The sequence below is a fragment of the Triturus cristatus genome, chromosome 2_2 (genome assembly GCF_964204655.1).
Source record: "Triturus cristatus chromosome 2_2, aTriCri1.1, whole genome shotgun sequence".
Taxonomy (NCBI): domain Eukaryota; kingdom Metazoa; phylum Chordata; class Amphibia; order Caudata; family Salamandridae; genus Triturus; species Triturus cristatus.
Window position 1 is genome coordinate 820,161,524 of NC_140582.1, and position 16,521 is coordinate 820,178,044.

The 16,521-nt window shown below is 46.5% G+C and overlaps 1 protein-coding gene across 3 annotated transcripts in view; it reads right to left on the bottom strand.

Moving 5' to 3' along the window:
* The window catches only part of LOC146862832 (uncharacterized), a 154,569-nt gene that overhangs the window by 22,384 nt on the left and 115,664 nt on the right, over positions 1-16,521 (bottom strand). The gene's annotated exons all lie outside the window — the stretch shown is intronic.

The following is a 16,521-nucleotide window of genomic DNA, read 5'->3' on the forward strand; positions in this document are numbered from 1 at the left end:
ACTTAGGCTTCAGGGAGAGGGTGTTGCCAATAATAAAGCTGAGATTCTTGACCTTAGTTGCCAGAGTTGGTAGCGGCCATAGAGAATCCTGCAGATGATAGACCCCCCAAAGTTAAGGGGTTGATTCCCAGAACCAGGACCTCTGTTTCATTACCATTAACCTTCAGTGCATTTTTCTTCATCCAGAGGGAAACATTCCTCAGATCAAGATGGAGTAAGGAGGGATCTTGAAGCTGAGCAGCTGATAATGAGATGATCTGAGTATCATCAGCGTATGAGAAGAGGATGAGCCAAAAAGTCTCAATAACATCTGCCAAGGGGCAAACATAAATTTTGAAGAGCAGTGGGCTCAGAATGGATCCCTGAGAAACACCAGAGGTCAGAGCTAAAATCTTAGATCTTATGTTGGCTGAGGAGACCTGAAAGGTGCGATCTTTTAAGGTCACCCACCTCAAGGGCAAACCTTCACTGTCCGAAGCCTCAAGTCTGTCTGCCAGAATGGGATGCAACACAGTATTAAAAGCCGGACTTAAGTCAAGTGGATGAGAGCGGCCGTACTGCCAGAGTCGAGCTGTTGCCTAAAACATTCTGTGACCCCCAAGTAGAGCAGATTCAGTACTGTGACCAGCCCTAAAGCTGGACTGTGACGGGTGGAGCAACTTGCCAGTCACAAAAATTGAGGAGAGTTGGGTATTGGTATGCCTTTCCAGTATCTTGGAGAAGACAGATAGAAGGGAAATCGGACAAAAATGTGACCAACAGGAATGGTCCAGATCACCCTTTTTTAGCAGAGGGGTGCAAGAGCGTGTTTCCAGTTCTGAGGTAAATAACCTTCACTCAAAGAAGTATTGAGGTGATTAAGAACCTCAGTTCCGGCTGTATTGTCTAAAAGTCTAAGTTTAGCAGGAGGCAGGGGATCTAGCGGGGAGCTAGATTTGATAGATCCCAGTATCTTTTGTAATGTTGCCAAGTCCAGAGAGGACCATGCCCTGATTTTGGAACATAGGACATGCGTACTTAAGTTTTACATACCCTGATGGTAATAAAACTCTTAAAGTTGTGTTTCACTGTATCAAGGCTATCTTTCCCATGGGCTAACACCAGGTTCCTTAATTACACTTAATAAGTGATAACTTCAGTTTGGAAACAGATAGAGAAATATTTCTTCCACTCATTTGAATTGTAAGTTAAAATCCTCCTTAATGGTAAGGTCGAATTTTAGGTTACTATTCTGAAAATGGCACTTTTAGAGGGCTGAGATTAATTCAAGCATTCCATCCATTACCATGTTAATTTTGCATATGACACCCTAAGTGCACTGGGCACGCCCAGGCGTGGGTCCCAGACTCACTGTGCCACTGGAACCAAGCTATACAAGGTTGAAGAGCCCATAACAAGGGCAAAACCGGTCCTGGGTTGCTTGTGTCCTGGTCCAGGGAGGGCCTGGCCTGGCAGTTTGGGCTGGACTGATCCCTTGAGGAACTTGGTCAAGAGTGATTTGCATATGGCTGGGTCCAAACTGAGGTGTCATGGTGGGTAAAAAATGATTGATTGGGATGCGGCCCCAAGCGATTTCCAGTGGCTGAGATTAATTCAAGCATTCCATCCATCACCCTGTTGTTTTTGCACTTTTAGAAGTTGCCATCTTTCTGCTTAAACAAAATCTGCCTTTCTGCCAGCATCCAGGGTCACATGACTGTGAATGGCTCTCCTGTGGTGTGCTATTTATTCCCTCCAGACATGGGGAGAAAAGGGCTTGGTGTGGGGCACGGTGTTACTCCTCTGCGCAAGATGGCCTGGGGGCTTGTACTCAGCCCTTCATGAACTGAGGGCTGTGCTCACCCACTCCATGACTTCATAGGCTCTCTGCTCTACCACTGACAAATGCAGCTCACAGCTAGGCATGCTTGCCTTCGATCCTCTACACAGATTGGGGCCAAACCCAGGAAAGGGACATGGTCAGACAAAGGTGGCATCCCCCATCCACAGGCTGGCACTAGGTATGGGGAATGACACCCTCAGAGTCTCTCATCATAACATTCCAGGACCTGATGAAGATTCAGAAGAGGGGCTGCTCTGCTGGCTGAAGAAAGGTGACTGGACCTGTTTGCCTTGAACCAGGATACCTAGTTGTGACTCCAAGGGTCTGTTGACTGACTGCTACAGGGACACAACAAGCATCTAGAGGTCTTTCCTGCAACTTCCTGGCTGACCAGCACCTCCTAGACCTGCCTCAGCCCTGCTGCTGGCCTCTGATGGAGTGAGACCGGATCCCCAAGAGGTGACTCACCAGGTCTTGGGCCCTTGGCTGGCATCGGAGTGTACTCCTCCTGTTTCAAAACTGCCAGGACTGAACAACAGATAAAAATCCAGAAGTTTTTGGTTCTTAGCGACCATGTCCGACTTCATGCTAGTAACAACTGCCTGCATTCCAGAAATGTGAAGCTTTGGTGGCGACCTACTTCATGCTAGAAACGACTTCCTGCATTCCGGAAATGTGAAGCTTTGGTGGCGACCTACTCTTCCCATTAACAGCAACCGCATGTGTCTCCTGCCATGTCGACACCCCTACAGCGACCTACTCTTGGCGCTGACAATTATCTCTTGCAGCTCCTGCCAATGAAAGCTCCGGCTCAGACTCCTCATTTGGACTTGGACTGTGTGAGAAAGTAAACTGGGGCGAACCTGGTCCCTGTATCTGACCCGAGATCCATCGCAGCCAGCCTGAACTTAACAGTGAGTGTCGATTTGTGCATTGTTGGCACCATTTTCACCTGAAAATCTATAAATTAATAACTCTGATTCTAAACATTGGAATTTTGTCATTTTGGTGTCATTTTATTTATTACAGTTTACTCTATTTTTCTAAATGTGTTTGGTTTTGTCTTGTCGTGTTTTACTGTATTAATATTTGAGTGCTGTATAAATACTTTACACATTTCATTTAAGTTAAGCCTAACTACTTTTGTGGCAAGCTACAAGAAGGTGAAGTGCAGGTTTATTTAGGGATTTCTGTGGTTCACCCTGTTAAGCATTGTGTACTTGAGTGGGGCTCTCACCTATGTCAATCAATAACCCAATTCCATACACATAGTATATATTTTTGGCAAAGACCCAGTCTTACCCATCCATCCAACAATTCATGCTTATTCTTATTCAATTACCCATCCACATATACAAAGTAGTAAATCAATTAAAAAAACATTCACTTACTAAGGACCTGACGTATTGACTTTGCCAGTGCATACTACAAGAATGACTAATCCCAGTTACTTTTTTTTAACCCAGACACCTGAAGCTGAACAACTGATTTTATATAACACATAGGGGAACACACACACATGAGTTGAAGTGGTTTCCTGTTACATACAAAACAATAACCTCTGACCCCCATGTGAAAAGTGAACGTACACAAAGATAAAGGTTGTGCACACAGAGGCGTTGCTTGTGGGTATGGTGGTAGATTACACTAAAGTTCAGAATTTACACTCTTGGAGGCATATTTACAAAGAATTGAGATAGCCAATTTGAAAGGGCAGGAATGCACCTCATTTACGGCGCGTTCTTTACCAATCAGCCACCGCCAGCACACAATTAGCAGCTGACGCCAATGCAGGTCCCCTTGAACCATCCTGCAAGGGTGTCTGTGTTGTTGGAATGATTGTTTTTCTGCAGGAAGGAACAATCATTGGAGGCGTTTTCCTCTTTCTATATGAGCTGCAGAATGCACCACGCATGGAAAGAGGAAAAACAAGGAGAAATCCTGTTATTTCTTCTCGTTACGCCACCCCTGGGGAGGCGCACAGTTTTAACGCATTCCCAGATCTATACCATGTTGTAAATCTGAGGATTTGTGTCAAAACGTATGGCCGTTACGTGGGAACATCCACTGCAATCCCCATGGCACACCTCCCCGACACAGTGTGAGGCAACGCAGTGACTTCCGCTGCGCTGCCTCACTTCATATCTAAAAAGGCCATGAAAAGCCACGCAGGATAGCTTTACGTGGCCTTGTAGTTATGGCTAAGCCCAGTGCGCCACCGGAAGGTCACAAAAAGTGACGTTCCGGCAACGCACAGGGCTTGTAAATGAGCTGCTGTGTTTTCATACAGCTTAGACACAAAAAGAGAGGTAACACTAACTAACTATTTCCAGCTGCAAAATATGTGCCATGGAAATAACAAACACTCATGGAATTCCAAGGCGAAAGGTAAAGTGTTCTTCGTTGTAGACAAACTAACGTGTTCAGTTAGCGAATGTTTTAACTTTACAATTTATCTTGGGAGAAATAACATCCGTTTAAAAGTGTGAGGCATTTACCTCCCTGCTAAACACTTCAGGGCTGGGAGGGACTACAAGCCGCCTCAGATCAGAGCAGAGACTAAATGTAGCAACCGTACGGGCCTTCTCAAAGGGCTCAAGTTGCAAAGCTATTTAGGCACCAAGGTGCAATTGAAATGCACAAATAATTACACTTACGTGGCAAACTTTCATCCCAGATTCACAGCACTGGCGAATGGTGAGCTTTAGTGACCCTTAAATGGAATTTGCTCTCTTGCACCATCACAGTGGAATTTCCATGTGGGCAAAACTGCTGTTGGGAGTAGTTTAATAGGCGCTCTAGGGAACATTCACTTTTGCAAGTTGGTGAAACCCATACACTAGAACGTTTGTGCCTATTCCCCAAGCAATTCCAGGTAATTTTCGACCTCAAAATCCCTCAGCGTTCTTCTCCTATCATGAGTAGGAGCAAATACGTATTTGAGGGTGGCAATTGGCACCCACATCTGTTATGGGGCTGTGGGTAAAGACGTTTCTCCACAGTAACATTATTTTCCTCAGGTTTCTCCACAGAAAAATTATTTTCTGTGAGGAGGAACAAAAAAGAAGTGCAAATGTACAATTGCTTTCCTTTTCATAGATCGAAGTGTACACCTATTAGATTTACATTTGTGAAAATGGCTAAGCATACTCATCAGAATCTGTGTCCGTTGCATATTACCTGAAGTACCCCTGAAAGTTTTAAAGAATTGCTTAACAGCTGGAAATTTGCTCTGGTGTAAAGTTCTATCTTTTTGCAAGCAGCTTTTATGACCCAGTCTCACAATTACCAGGTCTCACACCAGTCCCTACCTGCACTGCAAAAAGACGAACTAACAGTGGTCGAGCAGCTAAAATGAAAGGAGTGGGTAAAGGGCAGGGAGAGCTACACACTGAGATGCACGGACCTGAATATCAGCAGATTGACGAGGTGGAGCAAATCCATGGCAGCTGCTGATCAATCAGTGTAAACAGATAGGAACAAGCCATTGTTTGATTACTTTCCTTCATGTGGGATACACTCACCCTGGCATCCTTGAGGCTATTGCAACTCTCAGGCAAAAGTGGAAATCCCTTTGCATCACAAATACATACTTCACGGGACACCTGTATGAAAAATTGCAATTGAAAGAATATGCGGAGGACAGCAAAACAGTCTCATCTGTTGCCAAGGGGCCCTGGTGCTTGCAAAATCAAAGGGTCACACAAAAATAATTCACTATTTGATCATTACCTGTCAAGTAGTCGAGCTGGAGGTGCCACTTACCATCAAGGCTGGTTCGAATGCGAGAAAGAAGTATCCTGAGGCCATCCACACTGAGCGCATTTCAGCGAAGGACCAGCTGTCAATGATTACAGTGTACTGGTGCTGAGTGATTTTGGGCTATACATACGTAGGGGCATACTGCGTGGCAGAGGACCAGCAGTGAAATACGTTTCCAGTGGGCCATGGACTCTTGTGTGTGTAGAGAAAAGGCGGCCAATATGGATCCTCAGGTGTAACTTTCCTCAGAGTGCACGGCATTCTTGGTAGTCAATTGTGGTACAAAGTTGGTGCAGCTAGACCTTGGTACAAGGATGTCGGCTTGTACGAATTAAAACCTCTAGCTTCTAAAGGATTAGATTATAGACAGGTCTTTAAACCTGTCAGCCTTAGGGAGGTCTTTCCCCAAACCTTTCACCTCACCTGCTCCATTTTTGCTGGACTTATTTTTGTATGCCATATGGCTCCCTGCACTCTACCACTGCTAACCAGTGCTAAAGTGATTGTGCTTACTCCCCTCAAACATGGTTGCATTGGATTACACCAAATTGGCATAATTAATTTACTTTTAAATCCTTTGTAGAGTGGTATACCATATACCAAGGGACAATAATTTTAATGATACTATTGGGCCTAGTGAGTTTCCAACACTATGTGGAAACTATACGAGGACTGCTGAGTGGGACTGCGGCCATTACCTCTTCTAAATTTAAAACGCAGATTATTTCGTGCATGTTACTCAAGACGACAAATTCCACAATTCAACTGCAGGTGTTTCTTTTGCAGAATTTTCTTGATTTTTGTACCTAGGGGTCTTAGCGCTTCAGAAACATCATGTCCTGATGATGGTCTCATAGATTTACTTCAGAAGAGACTGAAACGTCAACGCCCTAACCCATTTTCATTTGAGTTTTTTAAACAGTGAATCTGGGAGACTTTGTTCTTATGTTTAGGACAGTCTCCTTTCTGCTGACGTTTGGGAAATGGGTCTTTGTGTATTGATGACTGATGAAACTTCAACGTCAAGAACCTATCAGTCCTGTTATCAATGCCTTTGAAGAACCTCCTTACTTTTGATCCCCTGATGTAACTTTAATTTTGTAAATACAAGAAAATTTAATTAAGGATTACACCTGGTTGTACTGATTTATTCTTTATTTTTGAATTTATACAGACTATTGCGCTTTGATTGTGGAAGTCATGATTAGACGTCTAGGAAGCAATTGCTAAATTTACTTAAATACATCTTTAAATGTATCCCTTGTTGTGGCAACATTACGCGAGACGAGTGGGCCTGGAGCACTTATTGTGCCACTCACTGAAGTAGCACCTTAAAACATGTCCCAAACCTGCTACAGCCTGAATGCAGTTCTAAACTGCTATGTTGATTTTGCATTTAAATGCCCTTGCCAAGCCCCAAACTCCCCTTTTAGTATCTATAAGTCACCCCTAAGGTAGGCTGTAGGTAGCCCATCGGGCAGGGTGCTGTGTAGTTACTAGGATGGTCATGTACTTTTTAGCAGGGGTGGAGGAGCGTCCCCCGCCTGCTGCGATCGCAGCAGGTAAGCACAAATAAATAAAAGGGCATGGCAGTGCCATTTTATTTTGCCACCAGCTCATGCTGTGTACAGCACAAGTGTGAGGGCTGGGGGCGGGACTGAACCCTGCGATTGCAGGATGACTGCTACCCCTTCCAGTGCGCATGTCGGATTGGCTGGCTGTCTTTTGACGACCAATCCGACATGTGCACTGTAGACCCAGCAATCCCAGCACTGTGAAACAGCCGTGGGATTGCTGGCGCAGGCCTCCAGCCTCAATATGAGTCCTGGGTTAGTCTGCTACAACCAATCCTGAGCTGCTTTCATACTGAAAACAACATGACAACAGCTCCATGATTGGTTGCATTTGTGTTCCACTGGGCAAAAAGGAAGTCCTTACTTTTCCTGCTCGTGGTCACCAGGATCCCGCCGGGAGAGTAGTACCGCAAAAGACGGGAGCAGCATTTATGGTGAGTTTTGCGCCATGGTGCATCACCATATTTTCCTATTGCTAGCCGCTACTGCTTTTAATTTTTGCATGTCCTGGTAGTGAGAAACTCCAACATTAATTTTTCACTACTGTGAGGCTTACTCCTGTCATAGGATAACATTGGGGATTCCTTATTACATTTAATAAGCTGTCATTTTCAATTGAGAGCTGGTAGCTATGTCATGTTTGGTGTCTTTTGAATTGTGGCGAACAACCCTATTTAATGGTAAAGATGGTTTTTTGATCATAATTATAAAAATTCCACTTTTAGAAAGTTGGCATATTTCTGCCGTTAGCCCTTTTGGGCCTATAGCCTGGCCTGGATCACATGACTGGATGTACCTAAGCGTTAGACTTTGTGAATTCTTCCTAGATAGTCACACAATTGAGGAATTAAATCTGCAACATTGGGCTATCTACGGGCAGGATTGGGGCAGGGTGGAGGAGAGTACAGACCCACCTACAAATGAATAGCCTTTGCTCTGCCTTCATACAAAGGGACTAACAACCCCACATTCTTACTGCAGCCAGCTTGGAGCCAGGGCAGGGGAGGCAGGGAATTCCATGCACTTCAAAGTCACTGTCTAGTAGAAGCTTCTCCCACCTTTCAGACCCAGGGCACCAGTGAATAAATGTAGGACCTCAGACACAAACTCTTCAGTACACTTCTGGACCTGTGGCTACTCTGCCAGGAAGAAGGACTGCTGTGCTGCTGGAAGAACTGCTGCTCTGTTAGATTGCTGCTCTAAAGGACTGCCAATCCCCTGTATTGCTGCACGGTTTGTCCTGCTGCCCTGCTACCTTCTGCCTGGGGACAATGACTGGATCTTAATCTGTCCCAGGACCTCCAGGGTAAATCACAAGGGCTAGTTTGCTGGCTTCCCGTTCAGAGCTTGAGGGACACAAAAGGTTTCCTCCATCTTGAACCTGCACCTGGACCCAGCCTGAGTGAGTCTTGACCTTCCATGTGGTGCTCCTCCAGTCCTGGACCTCTGGAAGTGGTGCTAAATGTGCCCAGATAACTAAACTCCAAAAGTGGGAATGTAGAAAACTTTTGGCTAAAGACTGCTCTGAGAACCAGGAGGAGGCTGGAACTAACCTACTTGCCTATCCGCCCGAGGTGCGTTGCCGGTCGGATTGACTTTGCAACTTCTCCTGCTACGTTGTCTTTTTCATCGATCCGAATGTATAAATCTTCACCTTGGCTTCAACTCAAGGCTATCCAGCGATGGCCCTCCCTCTTTGGACACCTCCTGCAGCCTTGCCCCACTGAACTTTACCTTCTCAGAACATTTTTTCCAAGACTTTTTCTAAGTCCAAATGTAAGCACTGACCGGGCCCACTCTACTTCTTGTATTCAAACTGCGCTCCATTGCAGCTGGCAATAGTTTTCAACTTCGACCCAGTCTTGCATGACTAGATATCTGCGGTTGGCACTTTGATCTTTTAGGAGCTCGTTTTTACTAAAAACTTTCAAAATTCATAACTCCGGTTCTACGGATTGGATTTTTGTGGTTTCAGTGTCAAATATATTAATACGATTTACTCATTTTTTCTAAATTGGTTTGCGATATTCAGGTGTTGTGTTTTCTGTTTGTGTACTGCATAAATACTTTACACATTGCCTGACTGCTTTTTGTGCCAGGCTATGCATGGCTAATCACAGGTTAATGTAGTGACTTTTGGTGGTTTAAGGGAATGTGGCTGTTGCTTGACCAGGGCTCTTACCCCAGTAAGCCATTAACCCAATTTATGAAATTGATGTTCAGCAGCGAGGACAGGACTGGTGTTTGTGCTGTATTATAAATTGATTAGTGTTACACAAAAATCCCAGATAAATAATTTGACATCAGTGTGACCCCTTTTTGAAATTTCTCCTTAGTTTTCCATCAACTTTTTCCCCCTTTTACTAAATGTAAGTACCCCTACTTCTCTTTTCCTTCACCAAGGAGATGGTGCTGTGCAACGTTGATTACCTAAGCAGGGCTGTGCTGCTGAAACTCTGCAAACACAGGGGGCTGAAAGCAGAAAGACGTTCTGCAAAACTGGATCTCGAGGAGGCCTTCAGAGTCTTTGAAGAGGTGCAAAAGTGGTAGTCCACCTCACGAGAGAATAACGGTGAAGACAATAAGAAGGACTTGAACTTAAGTGAGGATATGAAGCAGGACTAGAAGAGGGACCGTGGACTGACAACTCATCTGCCCACCAGAGAGAAACCAGGATGCCCAGGATGAGGCTGGGAGCAGTGTATCTTCCAGAGGCCTGTCACAAGTGGAGATGGAGGGTAGGAGGGAGGAGAGAAATCTGGAGCTGGAGCTGGCCAGGTTAAAACTGGAGAAGGAGAAGGCTGAGGCAGAGAGGGCTTTAGATAAAACAAGACTACTGTTGGAGCACGAAAAAGACATGAGGGAGATGGAGTTCAAGGCGAGGCAACCTTCAGGACCCAACAGTGATGGTGGCAGTATACCACAGTGTCTGCTGGAGAGGTGAGATTCTGCATACCTGAGGAGCTGGTACCTAACTATGTGGTGGGAGATGATATAGACAAGTGGTTTGCTGCTCACACAAGGTCCCCGAGTAATCCTGGGGGTGGAGGTGAGCCTGTGGTAACACATGCCCACAGTGGGGAGGGATACACTTCTCACTCTATAGGCAGAGGATTAGATAAGGTATGTACCCATGAAAGCAATACTTGTTGCTAAGTTTGGATTGACCCCTGAGAAGTATCGCCAGAGATTCAGGGATAGCCACAAGCTCCCAAATCAGTCCTGGGTGGACATCCTAGATTATGCCGGCAAGGTACTGAAGGGCTGGGTGAGGTGCAGCAAAGTGTATGATTTTACTGGGCTGCACAACCTAATTCTGAGGAAGCACATGTTCAATAGTTGTTTTACAGAGCTGCGCCAACAACTAGTAGATAGCAGGCTTTCTGACCCAAGGAAGCTTGCTGAGGAAGCAGCTATCAGTGTCAGCACCAGAGTGTCTAAGAAGGCATCTGGACGGGACTTCCAAAGAGTGGTCAGGGTTCCAAAGAGAAGAAGGAGGAGAGAGATACAAATATAACAAAAGAGGTCGCTCAAGGCCTCCAAAACAGTTCACAGGTGAAATGGTTCCAGTCCCAATCTGGCCACCTGAAGAAAGTTTGTCCCTAAGTGCTATGAGTGCTACCAGTATGGGCATATTAGGGGAGATGCAAAGTGCTCCAAGAGGGCACCGCCCCCAGTGGTGGGCAGTCACAGGGGATGACCAGTGTAGCGCTTGGAGAGATGGCCTTAGTATGTATGGGGGACGTCAGTAAGGTTACTCTATTGTCTCTGGGTGATACAGAGATGGCACCCAAAGCCAGAATGTCTTCCAATACTTCAAAGTATAGGCAGTGGGTCACCATCAATGGGCAGAAGGTGGAGGCTCTGATTGATACAGGAGCCAGAATGACTACTGTCAGGTGTCATCTGGTGTCTACAGAGCATGTGATATATATTACATTACCCCAGGTTTTGGTAGCAGACAAATGGAGAGCCACCACCCTGTGGCTTTGGTTTCCTTTGAGTTAGGGGTCTCAGGTCTTCTGTAAGTTGCGGTGAACCCTGCTGTGTCCGTGGACTGTCTGTTAGGAAATTACTTGGAGCACACTGCCTGGAAGGAAGTTGAGCTCAGGCCACACCTAGAAATGTTAGGGTTTCCTGAGTGAATCTATGTGATCACCAGGTCCATGGCCGTCCAAGAGGGCAGTCGAGAAGGTTTGGAGCATGGAAGAATGGCCCAGACCGCTGCCAGGAAAGGAAAGAGCAAGGGGCATGGAAAACTAGCTCCTGAATGTCCCACAGCACAGGTGGATGGGGCACCAGAGGGGGCCTGCCCTAGGACCTACTAAGGAGGACATTGCCTCCCTTGGTATCCTGCCTGAATGTGCTGGAGGCAAATGAAAGGAGAATCCACCAGGTAGGAGTTCTGCAGGAACCCTAACCCTTAAGGGCCTGAGGCAGCAAGCTGAAGCCCAGGCAGCTGGTGAAACCTCTCGAGATCACCTCATATATAGTCGGAGAATGACCTCTTATATAGTGAGCCTAAGGCTCCCAAGCATGGGGCAACTCGTATATTGGTAGTTCCCTACTGTTACAGGGCCTTCCTACTAGGGCTGACTCTTGAGATACCTCTTGTAGGACATCTAGGGCAAGACAATACCTTTGTCAGGTGTATCATCCACTTATATTGGCCCTAGATGCATTTTGTAGGACTTGTCTTAATTGCCAGGCTAGTAGGAAGGCTGAAAAAAGCTAAAATATCAACTGACTTCCACAGCTGTTGTTGACACACGCTTTGAGAGGGTGGACAGTGAAATTCTAGGGCCCTTGGGCCCCCAAGACAGCCTTAGGCAATAGGTTTATCCTAGTCTGGGTGGACCATGCCACTTGGTGCTCAGAAGCCATTCCTCTGAGGACAGTCACTGCACCTGTACTAGGGCTCTAATGGGGATTTTCATCAGAGTGAGTTTCCCCAAAGAAGTGGTGTCAGACAGGGGCATCAACTTCATCTCTGAGTACATTAAGTCTATGTGAAAGGAGTGTGGAGTTACCTATATGTTCTCCACACCCTATCATCCACAAAACAATGGGCTTGTTGAGAGATTCAACAAGACTCTTAAAGGCAGATTATGGGCTTGCCTGAGTCCATAAAGCGGAAGTCCTCTTGCCATTATTACATTTTTCTTACAGAGAGGTGCTGTAAAAGGCAGTGCACTTTAGCCCATTTGAACTTTTGTATGGCCACCCTGTAAGAGGACTTCTCAGTCTGGTCAGGGAAGCAAGGAAGCAGGTGCCCAAGAAACCCTCCAGGATGTGGTCAGCCACATGCTTGCCCTCAGCAACCAAATGTCCAAGTTCTGGATGAAAGGTTCTGAGAACTTGGAGATTAGCCAAGAGGTATTGAATCAAAGGTATGAAGAAGTGGCTACCATGGTGGAATTCCAACCTGGGCAGAAATATTGGATGATGGAGATAGTGGAGCCCAAGGCTCTACAGGATTGCAGGACTGGGCTATCTGAGGTGGTGGAGAAGAAGGGGAGTCCACTTACCCGGTGATTCTTAAGGTCCCCAGAACCACCTTAAAGATACTCTAACTTAACCGCCTCAAACCCCGCTATGAGAGGTCTGAGGTCACCAAGCTGCTGGTGACAGATAATGGGGATAAGGAGAAGAGTGAACCTCTTCTTGATCTCCTGTCATCTAAAGAGAAGGATGGATCAGTGGAGGGTGTCAACCTCACTCCTACTCTGACCTCAGAGCAGCAGAGGGTCAGTCGCTAGTTACTGGAACAGTTTGCTTCCCTATTTGCTCTCACTCCGGGGCTTACACACCTAAATACCCATGATATAGACACTGGAGACAGTCTTCCTGTCAAAAACAAAATGTACAGGCTGTTTGACAAACTGAGTGCAAGCATCAAATCAGAAGTCACTAAGATGCTGGAATTGGGTGACATTGAGCCCTCCAGTAGTCCCCGGTCCAGCTCAGTAGTGCTAGTACTAAAGGCGGCCTCACCGGGGATTCAACTCAATCACCATGACTGATGCACATTCCATTGCCCTAGCTGATGAGCTCATTGATAGGTCTGGGGCTGACAAGTTCCTGAGCACTTTTGACTTCACTTCAGGGTACTGACAGATTGCTCTGACCAAGGGGGTCAAAGAGAGGTCAGTCTTCTCTACTTTAGAAGGCGACTTTCAATATAACGTAATTCCCTTTGGACTCAAGAATTCCCATGCCACCTTCCAGAAGTTGGTGAACCAGGTCTTAGCTGGGATGGAGGCCTTCAGTGCTGCATATTAAAATGACATAGCTGTCTTCAGCAGCACCGGCTGGACCACCTCTTTCACCTGCAAGAAGTGCTTCAGGCCCTGCAACAGGCAGGTCTGACTATCAAGGCCAGTAAGTGCCAGATAGGGCAGGGGTGTGTGATGTACTTGGTGCAACTGGTGGGCGCGGGTAAGGTGAAGCCCCTCCAGGCCAAAATAGAGACTATCCTGGCCGGGGAGCCCCCAACAACTCAAACAGAAGTGAGGGCCTTCCTGGGCCTCGCTGGGTGTTACAAGAGGTTTGCCAAGGGATATGGCACCATTGTTGCCCCCTTGACTGTGCTGACTTCCAAGAAGCAGCCTAAGAAGGTGATCCGGACGGGGGCTGTCAGAAAGTCTTTGACACCCTCAAAAAGGCCATGTGCACGTATCCTGTGCTCAAGGCACCTGATTTAGGAATTCATTGTCCCAATAGCTGCCTCAGAGCATGGCATAGGTGCAGTCTTATCACAGCTCAATGAGGACAGCCTAGACCAACCTTTAGCTTTTATATCTTGTAGGCTACTTCCCAGGTAAGAGGGGTGGAGAGTTATTGAAGGGAAGCCTCTGCTGTGGCCTGGGCACTGAAGAAGCTGAGACGATACTTGTTTGGGACTCACTTCCGAGTTCTGACAGACCATAGGCCCGTCAGGTGGCCCATGCAAATGAGGGATGAGAATCAAAAATTGTCGAGGTGGTCCATCCCCCTACATGGACTGGACTTTATGGTTGAACACCGTCCTGGGTCAGACCACGCCAATACTGATGGCCTCTCCAGGTTTTTCCGCCTTAATGAAGAGAACTCCCATGGGTTTGGGTAGTTTTCCCCACTTGCAGCTAGGGACAACACGTGTTAGACCTGCCAGCCTTAGTGTGGTCTTTCCCCAAACGTTTTGCTTCACCTCCTCCATTTTTGCTGGACTTATTTTTGTTGGCTGTAGGACTTTATGCACTTTACCACTGCTAACCAGTTATTAAGTGCTTATACTCACTCCCCTCAAACATGGTTACATTGGCCTGTGCCCAATTAGCATTTTATGTATTTATTTGTATATCCCTTGTAGAGTGGTATACCATATACTCAGCTCGGGTAAATTAAGTGCTACTAGTGGTCCTGCAGTACTTAGTGTGCCACCCACTTAAGTAGCACCTTAAAACATGACCTGGGTCACTTGACTGGATGTAACTGACAGAATTTGTGAATTTCTCCCAGACAGTCACAAAATAGTGGGATTAGGTGTGCCTGATTGGGCCATCTGCTGGCAGTATAGGGGCAGAGCTGAGCACAACCTTACTTACAACTGAATAGCTTGTGTTCTACCTTCACACAAAGGGCCTAACCGCCCCACATTGTTACTGCAGCCAGCTTGGAGCAAGGGCAGGGGAAGCAGGAAATTCTACGCCCTACAAAGCCACTGTCTAGAAGCTTCTCCCACCTTCTAGAACTAGGGCATCAGAATATAAAAGAAGGACATCAGGCACTAAATCTTCAGTACACTTCTGCACCTGTGGATACTCTTCCAGGAAAGAGCAATGCTGTGCTGCTGGAAGGAATGCCACTCTGCTAGATTGCTGCTCAAATTGGCTGCTTGACTGCTGCACAGTGTGTCCTGCTGCTCTGCTACCTTGTGCTTGGGGTCAAGGACTGGATTGCCAACGTCCTCGGACCTCCAGAGTGACTCACAAGGGCTAGTTTGCTGGCCTTCTGTTCAGAGCCACAGGGACACAAAATACTTCCTCCATCTTGAACACACACCTAGACCCATCTTGAGTGTGTCCTGACCCTCCAAGTGGTGCTCCTCAAGCCCAGGACCTTTGGCATGGTGCTAAAAGTGCCCAGATAGCCAAACTATTTGAAAATGTTTGGCTAAGAACTGTTCTGAGAACCAGGAGGAGGCCAGGACCAACCTGCTCGCCTTTCTGCCTGAGGTGCATTATCGGTCGGATTGACTTTCAGCTTCTCCTGCTACATTCTTCTCCATAGCAGCAAATCCTTTTCAGTGGTCCTTCACCAAAGGGGTATTCCACCTCGTGGAATTATCTTTGGCTACAGCCCTCTGCCTCATCCCGCTGGAGAGTTTCGACTTCCATTTCAGAAACTAAGTCCAAACGTAGAAATCTTTACAGCAGCATTGACTCAAGGCTATCTGGCAATGACACTCCCTCTTTGGACACCTCCTGCAGCCTTGCCCCGCTGAACTTTACCTTCTCAGAATATTTTTCTCAAGAATATTTGTAACTCCAAAGAAAAGCATAGACTGGGCCTAATTTACACTTCTTTTATCTCGATTGCGCTCCATCATGGTTGCCCATATTTTTGGGCTTTGAGTCAGTCCCTCACAACTAGGGCCCATATTATACACGTGCCCAGGGGCGCAACAAACGTTTGCGCCTGCTTTGCATGCCCCCAGAGCACTTTAGTATTACAAAAGTGGCCGCAGACGCTTGTGCGCCCCCTTCTGTAATACCGATAGTACTGGCGCACATAAACTACTACCGCTATCTTCAGAGGGAGTTCCCTCAGTTCGCATGGGGGCATGCCCCATGCAGATGAGGGAATCCCTGTGTTTCTTTCCACGTGCTGTATTAAAGACACAGGCACAGAGGCAAATAATTTCTCAGGAGGCGCACTTATAGTGCGCCCCCTGATGGCAGAACTCTAGAGGGGAGGAACAGTGGTTCCCATGGACACCCCTCAGACACCCCTTTGGAGGCAGGTGCAGTCACTCACTGCACCGGCCATCAAGGGGATCTCTATTTCCCCTTCAGAGTGCAGGTGGGTTGCCGTCTGCACCTTTTCAAAGGTGCGCCCAGCGCAGAGAAGGAAAGTGTGCCGCATGTATAATACAGCCCCAGATGTCTGCAGTTGGCGCTCTGATCTTTTAGAGGCTATATTTTACCCAAAATGTTCAAATTCTATAACATCGGTTCTACGGATTGGATTTTTATAGTTTCAGTGTCAAATAAATTATTAAAATTTACTCTATTTTTCTAAATTGCGTTGTGTTTTCACTTTATTACTGTTTGTGTGCTGCATAAATACCTTCAGAATCTAAGTGGGGGTAATGCCTCCCAG